Source organism: Sparus aurata, chromosome 4 (genome assembly GCF_900880675.1).
Source record: "Sparus aurata chromosome 4, fSpaAur1.1, whole genome shotgun sequence".
Lineage (NCBI taxonomy): Eukaryota > Metazoa > Chordata > Actinopteri > Spariformes > Sparidae > Sparus > Sparus aurata.
In genome coordinates, this window is record NC_044190.1 from 21024653 (window position 1) to 21047725 (window position 23073).

At 39.1% G+C, this 23073-nt stretch overlaps 1 protein-coding gene across 2 annotated transcripts in view; it reads right to left on the reverse strand.

Moving 5' to 3' along the window:
* gpc6a (glypican 6a) overlaps window positions 1-23073 on the reverse strand; it is a 179905-nt gene that overhangs the window by 58732 nt on the left and 98100 nt on the right. The window lies entirely within an intron of this gene.

Genomic DNA, 23073 nt, shown 5'->3' on the forward strand with positions numbered 1-23073 from the left:
GACGAAGACTTCCATATCTGTGCACTGACATTTGCTGGGATGTGGACCAAGCACGGAAAGCCTATTTACCCCTACGGGAGCAGCTCCTTGCAAAAGGGCAGCAGGAAAAAAACTGAGTCTTTAGCAGAAGCAGAATGCCAGTTCAAATCATTAGATCATACGTGATCATAGCTAGGACTCGGATGTAGAGGGACCACTGGCCTGTGGTGCAGCTCCGTAGGCTTGAGGGGGGCAAAGCCTGATAACTCCACACCCTGCTGTGGCACAGCCAAAAGGGAGAATTTCCATCATCCCTGTTGGTTTAAGCCAGGGCTCAAACCATTAGCAACCAAGTGACTGTATCCTACACTGACTGCCTGAAAACTTCTAAAACTGCTTGTGTTGGCATCTGACAAATGACTTACTTGATACATCATCAGACTCACCCAAAGCACTATTACGTGGTAAAAATCTGTCTTCTGATCTTACCAAATGACATATGAGCAGTGTTTCCATGTCAGGTTTGTTGCTTTTTGCTCATCTCTTCATGCCATTTAGTCTCTTCTGACATCTATTGTGCTGACTTATGCATACGAAACTTAACATAATTTACATCATATACTGTAGGTTACATACTTAACTTTTGTTATGTAAGTTACATAAGTTTAAGTTTACATAACTAGGGTACTTCTTTTTAACAAACGCTATGATCTTGTTCTTAATCTAACTTAAAACCTAAACCTAACCTTATTTTGATGAAAAAATTAAACCAAACTGTGACCTTATCACAACTTTATCCACGTGTTCATCATCGTTACCATTACGACGGAGGTCATCTGACGTCGCCTATTATTGTCCTTTACTGCACGCCCAAAAGTCCTAAAATGCGCCATCTTGTTACAGGCGAAGTCTATGGGGACTAAACAGAGTGAAATTACCTTCAAATTTGTAGTGGCATTGTATCTGTGGGAATTCTAATTATATCATGTTGGTAATTGTGACTTTTTTTTGGAATACATGGATTCTGTCTTTAGGCTGTGACTCCTATTTCTAAAAGTATTTATATATGAAAACTATTAAGTTTGACTCCAAGTACTAAAGAAAAGTCGTAACACTTTCGGACATTCTGAAGGCTACTGGGACCAACTACAGATGAAAATCTTTTAAATCATATATAAACAATACATACTTGTAAATAGGATCCATTTATTGTTAGTTTTGGTATTTTCTTCTTTAATATGTCACAATTCAGTCTCAAAACATCACCTGTGAGCAGAGTTGAGAGAAAATTCAGGAACAGACTGAGCACTTCAACAAAATCACGCCAAGAAGTCTTCACCCATAGCAAAAGAGGTCATTTGTCAGTGCCTTCCACAATGGCATGAACCAGTCTCGATTGCCAAAGCTGCACACTTTGTGCTGCAACAACAGTTAAAACATTGTGTATTGTAGCCTGGTGTAGAAACTTTTTCAGTTCATTCGGTAAGAAAAAGCTGAGGAACCTTGGGAAATTGACAAATAAGATCATTGAGGTAAGTCAGGTATAGCTCTCTCAATTACAGTGTAACAGTCCGGCACTAAAGCCAAAACCATTCAAGACTGTCCTGGCCAGCCAGTGCAGAATGAGTTTGGGCTCCTGCCCTAAGGCAGGCATTTCAGAGTGCCTGTCATGAGACCTAAGGAACATAAAGTCTCCCTCCTCTTGCTGCTATTGACAGGGCAGGATATTAAGCCCATGCACTTGACTGAGGGGAGTGATTTAGAGGACAGCTGAGTACAGAGGACACAACCCTAGCTTGTTTAAAGAGGGGTAAATTAAAAGCACAATGATTAATACTCAAACCTGGTATTGCCAATTAACATTGAATTAAGTTGGAAAAATATCCAGGTGGCCTGTCTCAGCCTCAGTCTCAACCTCATTGAAATATCTAAACATATATTTGTACTATTTAAGTATACATCAGGTAAACAGAAATACCTTTGCCAACGAAATTCAACAAAGCTTTTTTTTTTTTTAGGGGATATTAGAAGAAAGCTGAAAAACAATTTGGCTAAAATCTGCTGGACAGATTCTGAACAGTTGGTGAGATTTTGATGGTTATCTGAATCAATTATTTCATATCAATTTTTTTTTTTAGGCCTTTTATGGCTTTAATGATAGTACAGCTGAAGATATGACAGGAAACAGGGGGAGAGAGAGGGGGAGTGACACGCAGCAAAGGGACCTGGGCCGGGAGTCGAACCCAGGTCCGCTGCAGAGCCTCGGCACATGGGACGCGCGCTCTACCAACTGAGCTAAACGGCTCTCCTACTGGGATTTTTGTATTAATGTATTAAAAAAAAGCTCTAACTGTCTATGCTGTTTTCTCAGGAGCTAAAATTAAAATTATGCGATGATAATAATCTAGCAGGATTCTAAGAATTTATTACAAGACAAAAGAGTAGAAAACAAATCTTTGTATCATTTTCTGTACTAACTGTAGACATATGGTGTGTTTAGACTTGAACATGATGCTATTTTAGCCTCGCATTCCTCGCTTGAGTATTTCCTCACCCCAAACAGCCAGAATACTTTGCTATACTGTACATCAGACGTAAGCTTGCAAGCAATGGCATGCGCAGAGCGTGTGTGTGTCTGTGTGTATGAATTCAGTCGAGGCTCTGACTAAGCTCAGCACTCACCAGAAACTCTGGTTCTCTTTTGTCCGTTTCATCTCTCCTCAGTTGTTAGGTTTATGAAGTAAAATGCAATTCCCCTCCATCTCTAGTCAGCAATCAGCATTCATCCTCAGGACACCCCACTGAGAGTCACAAAATGCCTCCAAACACACCAGGACATCATCTCGAGGACATCAAAGAAGACCAATTGGCAAGACAGTTTATTGCAGGATAGAGCACTTACCTATATCAATAAATTGTCACCAACCTCACATCGTCAGACTCAGATTTCCCAGTTTCTTCTCGGTTACTCTAAGGTTTGAATGATGAAGTCTGTTTTAAGGTTCCTCTACTCAGACTTCTGTTGTGTTGCTGACCGCAGCTCAATTTACCTCTACCTGGTCCAAACCCTGACCCTCTTTGTTTTTTGTTTAGTGTTTTGTTACTGTACAGTAGTTTAGTTTGTGTTTTGTATGGATCAGTGAATGATTGTTTGATTATAAAGTTGTTGTTTGTCGGTTTTGTACATTTTACAGTTCGGTCATTGAATGAATACCCCACACTCTGATAGACTTAATTAGAAAAACTAAGGCTAAACAAGTCCATTTATAACCAATATTTGTGACAACCACGCAGTTATTTAGGATTGCCGCAGTGAAGTCATATAATTCAGAGACAGATGATTAACTCAGTTCATGAGCCAGGCACCAGACCCAATCAAACAACAGTATCTCTGACTAACAAACTTTTGATCTGACAAAATGTTTAAGAAAAATGTTAAATTTGCTTCAGGAAACGAAATGTGTCTTTCCAAATTATCCACAAACACACAGTAAGCTTACTCCTGATACACACCTCAGTCAGATTTTGACTGAAGAATGATGCACATTTACAATTAAACATTGCTCCAATTGGCCATATTTGGGTGCAACTGTATAATTAAGGTAGGGCTGGGAGATAAAGCGATCTCCATCATTTTCACGATAACATTTGTCATGCTAGCGTCAGCCTCCCCGCAGGGAGCCAACAAACCAGCCTCACTGCTTCTATTAGTCAAACTTCACTTCGACAACCAACAACTGCCGCTGCTTTTTCAGCCATTGCCCCATATGAGAAGAAACCAAAGCGATACAACGACATAACAAGCGCAATTACATACTGTACCACTAAAGATATGATGTCTATAAGCACAGTTTAAAAACAGGGAAGCAAGAAGATAATGACAGTCATGGATGCCAAGTACACTCTGCCAAACATCAGTTCCTCAGCTGTACGCAGATCATTTTATTTATTCAGTGTTTAGCATTTGGTTGGTTGGTTCTGTTGAATGTTTGTCATCTAGTATCTGACAATAAATAAATGTATTTCATAAACCATAATTAACCTTCTGGTTTGTTTTCAGGTTCTGTCCTAAGGAGAATACTCTTAAAACTGTACATTTTAAATTGTTAAATATATATCGTAATAATTATTGACATGGATCAATATAAAAAAAACATATCATGATTACACTTTTGGCCATATTGCCCAGCCCTAAATTAAGGCATACAATTTCACCTTTCATGTCTACAATTGCAACATGACAGACATTTCATTTGTTTTGTAAAACATGTGTTCTTGTTTATTATATCATCAAATTAAGTTTATTACATCTTTACTGAGAAACATTTTCCTCTTCCGAATTAACATGTTCTTATGTGAGCTTGTGTCTGTTCCATGCCAGTCCTGTGCTTTTCCCATGTACCAGGTGAACAGAGCTACAGATAAGACTCCCCTCCTCCTGTCTGCACCTTTGAAGAGCACTCCTGTTTGTTTACTCTGGAGTCTCAAATTGGGTGTGATGCTTGGTTAGATTTCCATCAGCAGCTGGCTGAAGGTCACCGCATGGGACCAACCCAAGTCCTGTGAAGTCTTCAGCCGCCTATGTTTAGCAGAGTGCTCTGTGGCTCTAATGCTGCTACAGAAGAAAAGCCTCAGTGGGAGTATAGAGGAGAAATTGGCACCGGTTCTGTTACTCTTTCCATGAAAGACTCAAAGACCTAAATGATATCCTCAACTGAGCTCTGACAACCTATTTTTCATATAGCTTAATGAATATTTGATGGATTATGAGTCTGAGTCAGCCATATGAATTGCTGTGGGGAAGGGTTGCTTCTACATGTTTAAATAACAGAAGTAGAAATAAAGTCACATGCAGGTGCAATGTTTAAAGTTTGCAGTGAACAGGCTGAACAAATCTATACTGATACTACCGAATGTGGTCGGCACTGTGTAGTCACAAGTTTGGTGTCGTCATTCATTTTGCCAGTTATTTCTTGTCATAGTTTAATGCAGATTTAGTCAAGAAAAACTGAACGTCGTTTGAAAGCAAAAAACCTTGTGATTGTATTTGTGGAAAGCATTTTAAGATTCCCAGCGAACGGTTGCTTATTTTGTACCACTTTTATGGTTCACTTTCCAAAGTGTTCATTTTCAGAAGGGAACAGCATCGGGAGTTAATTCAAAAGTGTTCAGTTGACCGTTTTATTTTGGATGTGTTTCATGCTTGCATGGGTTTTTAAATTCCACATGTGCCTTTTCTGACTTTTTTGTTTTATTATTGTTTAGTGTCATTCAAACATTTTCAAAAGAAAAAAAGTGATTTACATAAAATTGTTGGTCCTTTTTTGCTGTAGATTTTCCAAAAGTTATGCCAGATTTACAAATATTTTTTTTTTTCATTCTCATCTCTCTCTCTATCTTTATTGAAAAACAACGGGTTTAGAGAGAAATCAGGTAAACAGAATAGTAGCACATGCAAAACAAAAGTAATTAACATATGGAGTTCATAAGGGACATGAAATAAGAATAAAAAACATAAAGATAAAACAAACGTATATTCTGTATTATTGGGGCACACATATATACCGATACAGACATCTTTAGACAGATGTTTCAGAGAACAGAAAGGTTTCAAAATTACTCATAAGCTCATTGCATTGGCATGGTATTGATCTGGACTGATATCTATGTCTCATGGCATCAGTCTCATGTAACAATGAAATTATTAATTTGCCTTGTGTATTAGCAATAACAATTGATTTGTACCAAACCATTCATTCATCCATCCATCGTCTGACACAGCGGGATGTATTGGCATGGTTGTTTACTGCTGGCCGCATGGTGCCAACGTTTTTTGCTTCGGGCTGCATGCTTGGTTATTTTCTAATGGAAAACTGTCCCCCCTTTTTTCTTTTTTGCCCGAAGGGATTTGGAGACACTCCAACAAACTACCTGCAGAGTCCCTCGGGGGAGCACAGCCAGCATCCATGAGCAAACCTGTGACAAACCAACAAGTTTAATGTGAACAGGTTGAGAAAATAAATAAAGGGTACTCTTAATTATCAAGGGCGTCTTCAACCCCATGATTTTTAATTGCAGGACTGTTTTATTAACGCTCAGAGTTCTTTCTGGGCCGTGTTTCCGATCCCAGCCGTAGATCAAATCCGCTGCTCTCACTTTTGTTCAGTGCATGGCCAATATAATTTTGATGTGGTGATGTGGTGTGGAGTGTTCAATAAATACACCCAGTGGAAGATCAATTTCTGTCACACATTGCCATATCCATCCTGAGCCGTTATCTATAAAAACCAGTTAGGATATATGTGCTCTCTGGTGCCCATTGCAGAGAAAGTACATAGTTTTAAACACTGACAAGAATAATATTGAAAAAAAAAGGGAGTCTGTGCCCTCGTTCACATCATTAATACACTTACTAACAGGTACTGATCCAGGCACAGGGCTGTTTTCCTTAAGATTTGATTTTGTAATTACAGTTTTTGTTGAAGGGGGAGATTAAATCTCTTGAGATTTACCTTGGTTAATTTGATGGTCATAAAATCTTAAAGAGTGGGCGTTAAGAATGGTTCCTCCTCTCGTGCATGTGCGGCAGATGAGATTGCTCTCAGATTTCGGCGGTGGAAAATAATCTTGGACTATTTCACACCACATTCACCAGACTGGTGTAACTGGTCACCGCATGACTGCTCTGGAGTCAATGGAAGGACCAGACTGTCACATTCAGGGAGCAGAAATGGTCCATTCACACTTGGACTGTGTTTGCATTCATCTTTTATGAGCATGTCTTTAGGATTTAAAGGCATATCGCTTTCCTCATTATGTAAACTAGGAGCTCCAATGTCACATTTCATTCCAATTAAAGGTAAACTCCACCATTTTTACCCATTGATGTACTGTATCTACAAGTTTGGGGGAGAACTACTGTATGTGAAACAAGTAGGAGAAACTCTTGTTGCTACAGAGGGAGCTCCATGTAATCTGATGAATCGCCTCCAATTATGTTAGTCACTAGCTAAGTTGCATTGTGGGCCATGTAGGCACCTGGTTTTAAAAAGGATCAAGAATATGTGGAATAAAAGGGGTGATATCCAGTTCTGCTGTATGCATTTTGATTATTTGAATTATTTTGAACTGTCCATAATTAGTCCAACAGGAGTTGGATAGTTCATACGAGTGCAATTCTAGACCAGTGGACTGCTTTTCAGAACCTGGTGCCTACATTACCCAAAATGCAATGTAGTCATTAATCAGACAACATGCAATTTCCTCTGGAGCCACAAAAGGCTATTTTACATACACTTTAATGTTTGATAGATTGGTGTAAACCAATAGTGATTATGTTTATAAAATACTTAATATCAAAAAACATTTTGATATCACTGAAAGTTAATTTGAGTATTTGCCTCAGTGGTATGTTTCAAAAGTTTGTTATTTCAGCAGTTGCATTTCCACTGCCGCTACAAATCAATCGGGGGATAATTCTGTTGTATCGGAAATGATGAACATAATGCAAAGAAAATTGCCACAAGTGCCCATAAATACAAGTCCTGCCCAGTGATGAGTTTCACTGATGAAAATGGCACAAATAACTTTTCCCATCTGCCAGTGCAGACTGGGGAAAACATGATGCATCCAACAATAGCACTTGATGACACCCTGCATACATTTCCAGAGACAGCTGATTAGTTGCCCGTGGTTTCTCCACATGCTGAAAAAGTCAACTCATCATGAGTTATGATGAGGGTTTTATAGAAACAGTGCATGACTTTGATCATTTTTTCTAACCTGTTCTTAAGTGTAGTTATGATAAATTGCACAGACATTGGAGTCTTAACAACTTAAATATGTCATTTACTCTGCATTACTTTGTGTTTGGCTTGTAATACGGATGGCCCAACAAATGATAAAGAGAAAGTTTATAGGTTGGTACTTCAAAGTTATTTTTCTCTTGTGGTTTTCCTGCCTAAACCACAACACTTTACTGGCCAACACAAAGAACATAACCAGAGAACAGCAGATAGTTCTGAAGTAACAAAAAACAGCTCTACAAACTGCATCATCGATCTGGACAGAAGCTCCATGTCAGGGAGAGTTCACTACGTCACTGAGCGTGCTCACAGACAGGGTTCCTTGCTTACATGCTTTGCTTAGTTTGACAAGCTGAGAGGAAAACTACACCGCTTTGTTTGGCGATGGAATGTGTCACCTAAATACAACAGTGTGCTTCTTTGATGTGTTGTCTGTTGCTGATGTAACTTTCCTTTCCCTTTTTCCGTCTCGCACAGCGTGTACTCGCTACTCAGCACGGCAACCTGTGTCTCTTGAAGAACACAACAAATAAAAAACAGTAAGAACACTGAGAGTGGGAAAAGTATCCAGATGATAACGTTTGGATAGAAACATGATTGTTAAGACACTTTACTTTTTATATAGTTTGTCCATTTACTTCTTTATTTAGCACTTTTGTCTTAATTTTTCATAATTAAATTCTACAATTTTACACTGTGTACTGTTGCAGGATCTGGGTTTGATTTATGATCCCGACTCATGTTTGTGGCTTTCCTTTCCCGCATTTTAAAACCAACAACTAATGGAGCAAAAAATATTTATTGGACTATATTTTATTACTGGTGAGTATACCGGATAATCCAATGTTGACCTTATAGTGATCTGATGACTTGTTGTGGGAGTCTCCCTGCCTCTTCTTAATTTATGATTTATAAGGTTACCTCCCTCCCACAACAAACATTAAATGCCTCTGGAAAGCATAAAAAGACCAATGGTGATGATTGTCTGTTGATGAATAGGAGAAAAAACACTATTTGCATTATTGAAACTATAGTGCAATCACCTGAATTCGTTTATTGTACTTGTAATGTGTATTTGTAACATTGTGATCAGAAGCACACTGAAACTTCATTAACAGTCTTTGCATATAAACAGCATCATTTCATTGTCCTTGCTCTTTAATTCCTTGCAGAAGGAATATTTCAGCATAACCCTGTGCTCTCCATACCGCTCTGCTAATGGTGGCATGGATTCTGCTCAGCTGCTCTGAATCACCTCTGTCTCTCTGGATTCGACGTTGTCGTTGTGTGTCATGCTGCGAGTGACACAAAAAATGCTTTGGGAAATCTGATGTGAGTGTCCAGAGAGTCTGGACTGACACGCATCCATAGAATTCTGATTTGAATGACATTTTAAATGACCTACGAATGTGGTTTGGATCGTCACATTTGATGTGAGGATACAATCTGGACATGCCAAAAAGAGATCTGGGCAATCTGTGTGAACATAGCCGGATGTGTTTCCCAACTCCTGAATTATTAAATCAAACAAACAAACAAACAAACCAAAAATAAAAAATACACCCTTAATGTCCGATAAAATTAAAGAAGTCTTTGGTCTGTTGTTACTTTGTATCAATGACAGTACAAACTACAGTATACCCGTCAAGGGGACTGGAGTATTCACCCTAGTGTGGCGAGTCAGGCTTTGATGCGAGTGTGACTAATTTCTCTTTTGTACAAGCAGTTGGAGTCACTAGGGCAGGAATAGGAAAAAGGATATTTATTCATATGTTTACCTGAGGGAGAGAGACTAGAGATCAGTAACAAGTCACTGACTAACTATTGACAAAAACAGCAACTGAGTAGGAGGTGTTTGGTTTAATGAATTCCTGACATGTTAAGTAGGATCGTACAAAATACAGGAAGCTTGAAACGTAATCCAAACAGTCAGGATTCCGCAGACTTCCCCACAGAGACAGACTGAGAGAAGCCATAGATTAATTTCCCTCCCAACAGACCACTGAGCTCCCTGACCTTTCATTGAGGTGCTCGGTCTCAGTGGAGGGAAGAAACGCACGATTACTAACACATTATGTCTCCGTCAATGTGTTCTGTGGCACAGTGATGTACCCGTGTTACAGCTGAAGCACCGCAGTTCAAAATGGATTGCAGACGTTTCACCGTTCATCAATCAAACAAAAAGAAATGAAGTGAGAAATCATCTTGTTTATGCCAATTTTTGTTGCATCAGGTTTGATACTGAATCAATATCTCCCCCACACAAGATATGACCTGTATTATTCACGATGGGGATGTTCATGATCACGTTGGAGAGGCTGATTAATGGTGTAATAAGTGAGAAGCAGTTCTCACCCGCTCACTCTTAGAGCCCTCCTGTCTAAACAGAAACACTGCCAAATTCATTCCGCTAAAAGATGTCCGAGGAAAGTTTCCTGTAACATCCTCCCTCCAGTTTGCAGCTGCAGGAGGTGAATCAACTGCAACAGACTAACTGGCCAACATATCTGTCTTTGGTGAGTCTCCAGAGGCTTTTCTCTCACTTGCAGCTGGATTGTAGTTCAATAACAGCACAAGCAAAACATATCTTGATCTTTATTTATTTATTTTTTCCTTTTTTAAATTGGTTTTCAGCCATGTGTGGATTACTTTAACTCATCTGAGGTTGCAAATAACACGTCTGTTTTTCCTCACATGTGAACCCTCATGTTGTTTTTTTATGTTAACACTTTTCTCAACAGCTACAGCTGCCAGACACGACTGCCTCTGATGGATAACTGTTTATTTTCACATGCTGCCTTTCAGCGATTTTTTCTTTTCCTCTTTACTCTTGTTGCAAAGTGTTTGATCATGTGTTGGTGACAGTGAGAAAACAACTGCGTGTGGGAAGGAAGTTTCAAGCCTGTGACCAGCGAAGTGGGAGAAATTGAATGTTTCACTGTAATAAAATTAATACAAAGCAGTGACTGCACAGAAGGTGTTGGACAGGTTTCATGCCACTGCACATGAAATGAATGTTTTGAAAAATATTGTTACCAACCTGACTTGTAACCAAAGCAATAATTCCACATTTTGGGGAAATATGTTTATCAGCTCTCTTGCTGAGCGTTTGATGAGGAAATTGATACCACCCTCGACGCGACTCAGACTCATCTTACTCCTGTTAAGAAAACCAATAAGTACACTTGCCAAAATGTAGTTGTACTTTAATTCTGTCATCAGACATAACATAACAGACAGCAGTCTGCCTGAACAGGCTAAGGTAAAGGGTTACTTTCAGCTACCCTCCAGAAATATAAAAGAAAACAACAACAAAGAAGTCATTCACACTTTTAACCCCCCAAAAATAGCTAAGGAGACCATTCTTTGGATCAACAAAAGCAAGTTATACATTTTCATCTACTGCCAATGACGGAAATACATCTCCTTTAAATTGTCATGACTGTAGATTCTTGGTTGTTCTGTCTGGTTTTGTCTTGTAGTTTCTTGTATTTGATTTCTGTCTATGTATCTTGTCTTGTGTCTTGTTTTTCCCATGCCCTCATGTGTCCTTTAAGTTCTCCTGTGTTTTTTCCTATGTTCCCTCTGGCTCCCTCTGTCCATTGCCCTGGTCCCTTCATGTTCTCATGTGCTCCTCCCCTTCGTTATCTCACCTGTTGGTCCACCTCACCTGTTCCTCGTCTTGTCATCAGTGTTTGTGTATTTAGTCTCTGTGTTCCCTTCACTCCTTGTCTGGTTATTGTCATTGTCAGCCTCTGTCTCGTCCATGTGCCTGCTCCTGTCAGTTCCTTGTTCCCCACGGTATGTGTTCTGGATTTGAGTTTTGCATTTTGCATTTTTTGATTTGAACTTTGGTTTTCATTTGTACTTTGCCCAGTTTTTGTTGCTACTTTGTCTTGCCTTTTATTTTGCTACTTTGTCTTGCTGTTTTTGGTTGATACTTTGCCTCCTGCCCCGTTTTGTCTGCTCCTGTTTTTGTATTTCAGCTTTTGTTAAATAAAAGCTCGCCTTTTGTTTCCCCACGCCTTGCCTCTCGTGTGTTACTGCATTTGGGTCCACCTTCCCCTTTCCATAGTCTTCCCTTTTACCACAACCTGACATAAATAGCATCTTTAGCTTTTTGTAACACTTCTACAAACTACTCTCCTATATGGAGAAAAAACTCTGTATACAGTCAGGGAGCGACTTTGAAAATCATTTGTGTTATTTTATAATAAAACATTTTAAAATAATACAAAGTCATTAAGTCATTAAATTTCATAACATGGTAATTTAGAAGCGGTGTGATAATAATAATTGGACACTTTTTTTACGATTATTAGTGTAATAATCTGTGTAATTCAGATGAATGTAGACAATATAATAATTTAGGATATCAAATATTGTTTTTGAGCTAAAATAAGCAAACACAATACATTAAAAAAAACAAAAAAAACTAAAACTAAACTCTCATTGAGTTTAAAATAAATATCTAGTACCAAATCAAAGTTTGTGGCACAGTGTGACAGTTTGTACAAAAATTGGATTTAGTGCTGAGGAACTAACTGAAAAATGACACACGACTGTCCGACACATGCACCCAAGGGGGTGGAGACGTGTTAATCTTCTGAGTTTTACAAGCAGCAACTGCAAAATCAGGAGAGTGGTCATCGGGATTCTGCAGCCTTGTCAATAATACATATGGCTCATTTTCAGAGAACCCTAACCCCAACCACTTGAACTCAAAGAAGCTAAAAGGAAATGCAACTACATTTAAAAGTGTGATTTTTGTAAAACAGTGTGTTTAACGGTATGCTTTCCAGAGATATGATAAAATGAGGATGAACAAATCACGCTCAGCATGCACGGCTATCAGCTGTGGTTATGCATGGTATTATGGAAATGATGTGTTGCTTGTACATAAAGCGTAGCTGAGTAAGCATTCATACCACATACAGAAAAGCATCATCTTGGGGATTGCGCACAGCCAGTAGCCATTAGAAAGAAAAGATCCCACTTCTTGATTATGCTGAGGATATGAAAATCACTTTCACGAGGCTAAGTGAGTCATCCAGCCTTCAGTGACAGACGGAAAGCCACTAGAAGCTAGCTTGTTTGTTCCTGTCATGTCTGTTACTGAGACTATCTAGCTTGATGCTCAGTCAGCTCGAGTGCCTTTGTGTCACTGTGTGTGTGTGTGTGGTGTTGGCAATTGTCTCAGGTTTAACTTAAAGATGCAGTATTTTCATACTTGAGGAATCTCAAAGTGCACTGAATAACTCCACACTTGAAGCATGCAGATGTTGAGTGTCACTGAAAAGGGTTTTCAGACATCTTTAAAGCTGCACTGTTCAGTAAAGCAGAGTGCGAGCTCAGTTTCTGCTGAGCTATCTATATGATTTGAAGTAAAGCACTGGCAGGGTGCTCATCTTTATAATCCCACAGACATCACAGAATATCCTTCCAGGAGGACAGAAAAAAAAAAAATGTTGGCTTGAATTCCCATGAACTGGGGGGTTGCGGGGAGGTCCTGTTACACTGGGAAACAATCCGTGCAATTAAAAAGAAATGAGCAAATGAAATCAATGAGGATCACTTACACTGTGGTGTCAAAGGACTCAGCAGAGGACAACACAAGACTATGTCTTAATTAGTAGAATAAATGTGTACACAGGCACAGTCGAGTGCATGCAATAAGGGAATACAATGGCATTTACTAATCGCTCCTCATTTAAAGCTAGAAGGAGTTCATTACTTCAAATGTAAATTCATTAAAATGGAATCGACGGGTCACTAAGCCCCACCCCGACCCTCTTGGTTTCTGCCTGTCAATCTTTCCATTCTTGCGTTGTCCACAAAATGATACGAAAAGTAGTTTATAACAACTTTACTAACTCTTCGTTATTTTAGAAACAATTTGTCCCTGATTACAGACAGATGCAGAAAATGGCAGACTTTCCATCTTTTTTTGTCTGTCGTGTCTACTGAGATGACAAATGTAATTGGTCGATTTTATCAGCTGCAGCTAGCTCGCTAATTGAGCTTGTGCTAGCTCTGAGAACTGATTGGAAATGCTGTCTCCAGCTGGCTTTTAAATGTGTTTTAATCACAGCAGTCTTTTATTACAGTAGTTTTCAACAAATTAAATTTTGAATACAAGCTCTGCTAAATATAAAGATAAACTAAACCCACTAAAAGCAGGAAAAGTTGTTGGTAAGTCGCTTGCTTATGAAGAGGCAGACAAAGAAGCTTGGAGTGAGCGTAAACAAACATATGCCATTATGTTTTATCTCTTCCTGCTCTATCTGTCTGTACATTTTATGTCCGACACAAACAGAAAAAAAAAGAAAACATTGTTATGGCCTTGAAGTGAAAAAATAAATCCTGGTAAGCTAAGGTTGAGATAAATGACATGTTTTGTTCTGACATAACTCTTGGCTGCTTGACAGTAAGCACAAACCAGTTTGTTTGGTGAAATTAACACTATCTCTGCTAACTGGAGCATTAACATCCACAAATCTAGCAAAGGGTAAAACAATGATAACACTTTGTAAAATTAACAAAACTTTAGCTATTTCACTGTAAACAAACAATGAAAAAAACTTTTATTAAGCAGTGGTCAATGGAAAAATTGATGATGTTTTATATACTGTGTAGTTTATAAATTCTGTGCAGTTGATCGATAAACATTAACTGGATGGCCATTATGAAGTTGCAACTGATGTTTAAATAAACCTTTACAATTATTTATAAAGCATTTCATTAGTTGGTTAACAGTAAAGTAACTATTAATTATTAATGTATCAAATATTAATGACGGTTGTCTTAAAGTGTTACCAACTAGACTAACCCATCAAATTACCAAGAGCCAAACTGAAACCTTTAAACTGCTGATTTTGTCTGACTTATGGTCAGATTTTAAAATGATTCATTTTGAAGCAGCAGTTCTAGACCTCTGAGAAGCTGGAACCATTAAAGGTTTTGGTTACACTTAAATATAACAACCATCATTAATAAATGTTAAATTGTATTGTTAATCTATCTGTAGTTCAGTTATGTCACTGTTAAAAAAACAAAAAAAACAATGACATGATTTATAAACTTTTTATCGAGCATCCAAGTATTGATTACAGATTAACTGTACAATATTAATTAACCATCTACAAAATATTATAAACATCAGGTGCACCTTTCCAATAGACAATTACTAAATTGTTTATAAAGCATTTTACTGTTTGTTTACAGTGAAATAACTAAAGTTTAATTAATAATACATTTATACATCAATATGCAGTTTAATAATGATTGTGATTATAAACACGATAGCATCAATAACCCTCAAATACTAATAAAACATGAAAAGGGCTTTTTTCTAATAACCTGTAATCCCACAAAGTAACACAACCTTGTTAGTGATGAATCAATGCTTGGCGTTTGGTTACCACTGTAGGCAGTCAAGTAGTGAGCCAGACATACTAACGATTGCAGTTTACATTAGAGCGAGGCCAAGAAAGACGTGAGGAGAAATCCACAGCCTGACACCAGCGCCGTGCCCAGTTGCATACAATTGAACAATCAGTGTTTCAAGAGGGGATTTATCAAACAGTCAATCACCAAATCTGCCATTAATTATTAACATGTAGCTGAAATTATGTCACACTGATGTCACTCGACTGTCCAAAATGGTGTTGATCAGGGTGCGAGCCTTGGAGATGAGTGTGTGACTAACAGACTCCTCGCTCTCTCTCTCTGAGGGTATTTTAACAAGGTGCTGACAAGAAAAATGATAATGATGTGTCTGTCATGATGCAGAGCTTGGTAAATTTGTCATGATGGCAGTTGACTGATGGTCGGGTATCCTCCATTGGCCAAACCATGAATTCTTTCCCTGAACATTCAAACATTCACACACACAAACACGAGCACACACACACACGAGTCAGGGTGCCTAAAATTACTCAACACAGGTACAAGCAACTAAACTAAATCACATCCTTCCTCAGGTTTACTCTCATTGTTCACTGACGTCTGTCTCCCATTTGCAGCGGGGGAGCCATGAAGTCGTTACGGTAACCTTTACAAACTGTCAAGTGCTGTACTGTGACTGTAACTTTGAAATGAATGACATGGATGTGAAATCGTCCATCTCCTTCTGAAAAGTGATACGTAGTCTACATCAAAATCGTCCGCCAAGGTCACGGCTGTTTTGGCGTTGCAGAGATTTCAGGAACGAACAGCTGCGACACATTTGTTTCTACTCTCCAAAGAAAAAAGGCTTATTAAACACGCAGTGTGACACTGACATCCAAACTACTAGTGTTTAAATGCGCATATTAAACTCATGAGTGGTTATCAATCTGTTGGAGTGCCTTGAATGCGCTTTCAAGCTCGTAAGGCGTCTCGAATTGTTCAGTGTTACAGTGTACATTATAAATTCCTCTGGTTCCGTTAAGTGATATTTTAATGGCTTTGTTCAGCATTTAGAGCACTTGAGCAAAAATGTACTTCCCTGGCTGACAAGCTTACAGCTAAAATCATGTGCTGTTGTTACTCTAACTGCTGCTTCTATTCCTATCCATTCATTTTCCTCTTAAATCCCAAAAGCTGATGCCACTTTGCCATAAGAACAGGGAATAAAAACAATGATTTTAACACTGATACTATCTGGTATTAAATATAGGGAGGGCAATTCTGGAGAAACATAGTTGTTTTTTCTAGTCTCATTCCCAGGTTGTCATATACCAATACTTCAGTGTGGCATTCTCCAGAATTGCCTTCCCTGCCTTCCAAATGTATCAAAATAAATAAAAGCATAAAGAAGAGAGAGTAAGTTATACAACATAATTTCAAGTTTCTCTTAGTATGTGAATATGACAAGAATTCTATTGCATTGATCTAAGATCTTATTTTATTTTGAAAGGGGTCAAAATTGGGATGTTTAGTGTGTTCAATGTTGGTTTTACAGTAAACAGAACGACTCAACTGGTGCAGCAACAGTCTACTGTTTCACATTTTCAGAAGAGGCAACACACACAATGTGTCTACTGCTTCATTTCATCTGATGAAACACATATTTTCTGTGGCAAAATGATGACAGATAAATCCTAATCTTCATTTTTCCAACAAGATAGAAAATCAGCCATGCGTTGCTGTGAATCTGAATAAGGTGCGCTCCATTTATTCTTTCTGCACTTGCCAAAAATTGTCGTCTGCAGAAGTGTCAGCGGCGGCAGTGGATGTCACCGTGTGTTTTGAGAACATGCTAAAAAACATTTCTATAAATGTTTAATTAAGAAAACACACTTGAAAATGAATTCATATTTTGCTTTCAAACATATTTCAGGGTTACAGGAATTCTTTAATCTTCTTTTAGTGTGCATTATTTTATCCCAACTGTTATCCAAGTTTATCAGTTTACAAAGCAGTGTTACAGGGCACAAAATAATCAGCAGCCACCGGCCCTCATGCTGGTCAAACATTCAAGCGGCTCCTTCACTCACCAGTCAATAAACAATGGTAGTCCATTTGAACAATTCTGAACATTCACCAGCCATTCAGCCACTGGAAAAAAAAGGAATTTTGCATCTGGATTGTTACACTGTTGTCACCGGCTGTCACTCACACTTAAAATGAGATGTGTGAGGACAACTGAGTGTTTCATTTTAGTGTTTTTAATAAATATCGGGTGTTATTCCAGCCAGGGTCACTGACTATGGAAGTTAAATCATGTCATTAATCAAGAGCATAGATTTTCAGTTTGAGAGCATGATTTCATTCCTTTTCAGTGACACAGCTCCTTCGCGTGCTTAGATTTTTTCTCCTCATGCTCACATTTTGTGCTCGCACTTAAATGTCTTCTGCTTTCTTTCAAAATGTCTGCTTGAATTCAAAAATCACATGCCTGTGCTCACATTTGTCCTTCTTGCACACAAAAATTTCGCTCGCATTCAAATGTGCCCTCTGCGCACTCAGATCTAAGTGCACACACTCGGAACACACACCTGCTCACAGGTCAAGTTCTGCTCTCGGATCTCTCCTCTGCTCACGGATTTTTCTTGTGTATCAACACTATCAACCAATAGAAGGCCGGCTACTGTTGACCAATCAGAATATCCCCACTTCTTTGCGGATGCGTTCACTGTACTTCAAGGAGCGTCGCATACAGGCGGGCACTCTTTCTACCGGGTTTATCTAGTTCGGTCCTCCAGGCTGTTAAATGTGGTGGTTCCCTTTATTTTATGACGACTTTTGGAATAAAATATCAGTTAATCAATACACGAGCGCCCGTGCTTTTCATTACAATAGCTACATCAACATAAAGTAGAACAATAGCGGCTCTACTTTCGCCATATTAGCCAATAGCCAGCTACCCAGGCAGCGGGATATGTTATATAGTATAAATACTGAAGGGTTAGTATTTTTGTGACGATAGTACAGCGGTAAAGAACATCAATTTATGATGCTTTTTGCATCATGGGACGCTGATTCGCATCCCGGCCCGGCGTACAGAGTTGGGTGTAAATGTACCGTATATTACCAAATAATAGCAGCGTGTCAATTAACCGCAGGGTCCCCTTTAAACGCCGATGCAGGTGTATATTTTGATAAATAACCGCTGGTTCCAAATAAATGCTGGGTCTAATTCATTTATTCTTTTTTAATCAAGGAAAAAGACGTGACCACTGACACTGCACGTTTTTCTTCTTCGCCTTTTTCACGCGTTGTGCTGCTTTCTGTCAGTCAGTATCACACTGATGATCGCCATGGCTCCGGTGCAGCAACAAAATAAAAAGTATGACTTGAAATTAAAACTTTCTGTCGTAAAATATGCAGAGGAAAACTCGGGAAAACCGTGAGTGACAGACAGCAGAGATGAGGAGTTTGCAGCGAGTGCTAGTTGGATGAATCGTTTCCTCCGCCGCAACTTGCAGGAGGATGCCAGAGAATTCACCGAGAAGCTGGCGAAGTTTGTGACATTTTCATTCCGGATTTTGAGAGGAAGGAATTAAACGCCTGTCCCAAATAAACGCCTGGTGTGTTAAGTGATTGAAACAAATAAATGCCGCGGCTATTATTTGGTATTTTAAAGTATGATATCTCGCTCGGCCGGGGAGAGAGACATGGATCACAGTGCTCAGCTGCAGACACATCAGAGAGGTGACGAGACGCGACTCATCATGACTGACATGCATAAAGGCCACTCAGCGTTACCTTACTGACCCGCCCCCAGATATTTCATTCACAAAAACAGGGCCTGTGGCAATTCTGGACAGCTGTTTTTTTTTTTCTTCTTTTTTTCTTCTTCTTCCTTCATGGGCCCCCTGACAAACGCTTAACAAGAGATGGTGGGTAAACATACGTGATTAAAAAGGTGTAATGAAAAATACGCTATGATAATAGAGTATTTTTCATTCATAACACGAGCGAGGGTGCCGGCCGGGCCGGGATGCGAACCAGCGTCCCATGATGCAAAAAGTAACATGAACAGGAGTTCTTAACCGCTGTACTATCGTCACAATCATGCTCACTTCTCACTATTTATACTATATAACATATCCCGCTGCCTGGGTAGCTGGCTATTGGCTAATATGGCGAAAGTAGAGTCGCTATTGTTCTACTTTATGTTGATGTAGCTATTGTAATGAAAAGCACGGGCGCTCGTGTATTGATTAACTGATATTTTATTCCAAAAGTCGTCATAAAATAAAGGGAACCACCACATTTAACAGCCTGGAGGACCGAACTAGATAAACCCGGCAGAAACAGTGCCCGTCCGTATGCGACGCTCCTTGAAGTACAGCGAACGCATCCGCAAAGAAGCGGGTATAATCTGATTGGTCAACAGTAGACAGCCTTCTATTGGTTGACAGTGTTGATACACAAGAAAAATCCGTGAGCAGAGGAGAGATCCGAGAGCAGAACTTGACCTGTGAGCAGGTGTGTGTTCTGAGCGCGTGCACTTAGATCTGAGCGTGCAGAGGGCACATTTGAATGCGAGCGACATTTTTGTTTGCAAGAAGGAGAAATGTGAACACAGGCATGTGATTTTTTACTTTAAGCAGACATTTTGAAAGAAAGCAGAAGAAATTTAAATGCAAGCACAAAATGTGAGCATGAGGAGAAAAAATCTGAGCACGCGAAGGAGCTGTGTCACTGAAAAGGAATGAAATCATGCTCTCAAACTGAAAATCTATGCTCTTGATTAATGACATGATTTAACTGCCATAACTGACTGCCTTCTGCTTTGCTTTGAGTGATGCTGCAAAGTCCTCATAGAAGTGGTGTATATTCACATTAGATAATTTTATTACTTCTGCTTGGAGGTAATGTTTATGGTTTCACCCATGTCCACTGGTTGATTGTCATTTCAAAATGTCCACCTCTTAAAAGTGACTGTTAATGTTATATGCACGTCTGTAGGTCACTGTGCGTTATAATTTAATCGAATGCAGCTCTGGTGTTACAAAGTGTTTTGGGATCTTGGTAGCACAAATATTGCTAGGTGCAGCAAGTTTTTACACATTAGAGTTTGTAGCGAGTTTGTATTGCCATGACTCAAACAGTCTTGAAAAGGTGTCTCCTGATTCGGAAACTGCAGAAATGGATCAGTGCGCGTTGAGCATAGAGTCGATTGTCGTGGCAGAAAACAGTGAGGTTAATGTCCATCAAACTTTGGAGGCTAGCAAACAACAAAACCGCTGTCGTGTGTGAGCATACTTTAAACCAGAGGAAGCAATGCCATTATTTAGAGGCACAGTTTGGAAAATCTGAAAACTGTATGTTGCTGTCCAGTAATAAACTGAAGATGTTTTGTTTTTATTGATTAACTGTATTCGAAAAGGTCAAGTTTGTGGGATTAAGGGGGTTCTATGCAGAAATAAAATACAATCAGAGTTATGATTAATCATTATTAGCTGACACCAGAGGGGAGGTCTACAGTCTACAACAGCGGTCCTCAGTAGGCGGCCCCCGGGCTGCATCCGGCCCGCCAGCCTCCTGTTTGTGGCCCCCGAATTTTTATTCCTTCACCATGTGTTTTGGTTGGGTCAGCACGTGTACACCGGGACTTGTCTCCATCCCAACGATACACAGACAGCTGGGTCACTCACCGCTGCGAGCGCAACTTTTAACTTTCACTTTCGTTTTCGGAGCAGTTCGCGTATTCACATTTTGCCAGTGGTAAGAGATTGAAAATGGCGTGTTTCCAAGTAAACTGCTGTAACAAAGTGGACAGTGAAAATCGGCGACTCAGAGAAATAGGGACTTTAAATTTGCATTCATTCTCCTTCTAACCAGGAGAAGCCCCATGTATCTGACAATGCAGCGGTAACAAATACTTGGCCAGATGTAGGTTAACAAGCTCTAACTAGGCTCATCATTTATTTTCAAATACGCAAAGAGTGTAACGGACGGGGAGTTTCTCCCGGCAAATACCCTTCCACTCACGAGCCAAAAGTTTAACATCCTTGTTAAAACTCAACACCATTTAATCACAGAAGAAATGACGTGAATTAACCCACAACCATATTACATATCTTATTCACAAACACATTCACGAACCATAATTACACCAACACCAACAGAATACCCAAGAGTTATTGCGCCACAGTCCACAAGGGGCGTTGCAATATGCCAGGAGAAGCTGTGATGAAGATTTCCAATTTGAAATGGCATAATGAGACGAAGCATAGGAATTTTGAAGAGACATTTCCTCAAAATTCAGAGATAAGCACAACACAAATAAATGCACTGAAATCGTCATATCAAGCTGCAAGCAGGATGCTTATCACATCTATGTCACAATGAAATAAAATAATGCATGACTGAAGTGATGGACACAATGTTTGAAGGCAAACAAAAAGAGGAAATATTCAACTATGTATTTTTGTGTTAAATCTATGTTAAAATGGATATTACATTTTATTTTAGTTCGTATTGTGTTGTTTAGAATGAAAAGGACATTTTGTTTTGAATATTACAGTATTATTGCATGTGGCCTGACCGACCTCAATACATGGACCTTTGAGTCATTGAAAAAAATCTTTGTGGCCCTTTAAGATTTGTATTTGAGTACCCCTGGTCTACAACCTCACTGCTAGATGCCACTAACTCCTAAAAATCCTACACACTGGACCTTTACAACAACACATTAACAATGTTAAATATAATATAATATAGATCAGTCCACATCAGTGTGTATCATCTACAGAATCAATATCAATATCCATATGTCGCAAAAGTCTTTTGCACTCCTGAGCTCAACTCTGTATATAAGAGAAAATAAATCAGTGTCTGGTTTTAGTTTCTGCTTGTTATGGAGCAGAGCCGCCTTGATTATCCTTCATTTGTTTTTGGTCTGTATAACCCTTTAATAAAAAACAGTAAACACACTGTCTTAATTTCTTACATAAATGTCCCTGATTCAGCTGGATTTGAGAGATTATAGACCATTTTCAGAGCTCATCTCTCTTTTCTAACTTGCTAAAAAACTAAATTAAAAGCCTTGAGTCACCATTCTTGTTTGATCTCACCAACCAATGGTATCGATGTTGACATTTAAGCACGAACAAAGTACACAGGAAAATGTCATTGAGGATTCTTTAAAAAAATGAAGGCTGTGCCTTTAATCTATCCTTCTCTAATAGGTGATGATTTGAAGGGATGACAATGACATGACTGTGTATGGGCTCAATCCATAAATTTCTATGATGCAAAGATGTGCTCCAGTGGTGAGAACTGACCTGTGATACATTTAGAAGTTGTCTCTGAAAGGCAAATCAATATTTCTTGCTTGCTGCATAGTAAGCAAATCGAAGTTCTTTAGCAACAGATAATGAATTCAAAATGTCAGTAGACATCCAAAAATGAGCCTTTCGTGGTGAAAAATAAAGATCCCTTGGGTTCTACATTTCTAATTAAAAAACCCTCAACAACGCTCTCTTTCCAAACCAACAAAACTACATCTGCACAAAAACTGGCTCAAAATTAAAAATCCACTTTTTCTACACCTCAGGGGTGTTTTTGTCTAAACATATTCATCACTCTGTTGCAACAACAGCTTTTCCCATTACTGTCAAGCCCAGCGTCCCTTTGTGGCAATAGATTTGCCTCTTCACAAGTGAACAAGACACTAACTTTTTAACACATGTCATAAAGCTGCGAGACATCTCATTCAGTGCATAGGGGCCTGTGTTGATCTGAGACTTCAGACATGCCATCGGAGAGAAGAAGCGGTGCGTCATCTGATGGGTTTCTCGAACGACAGGCCTGTCACAAAACAGCCAAAAGCTTAGAAGTGCAGTTCACTTGA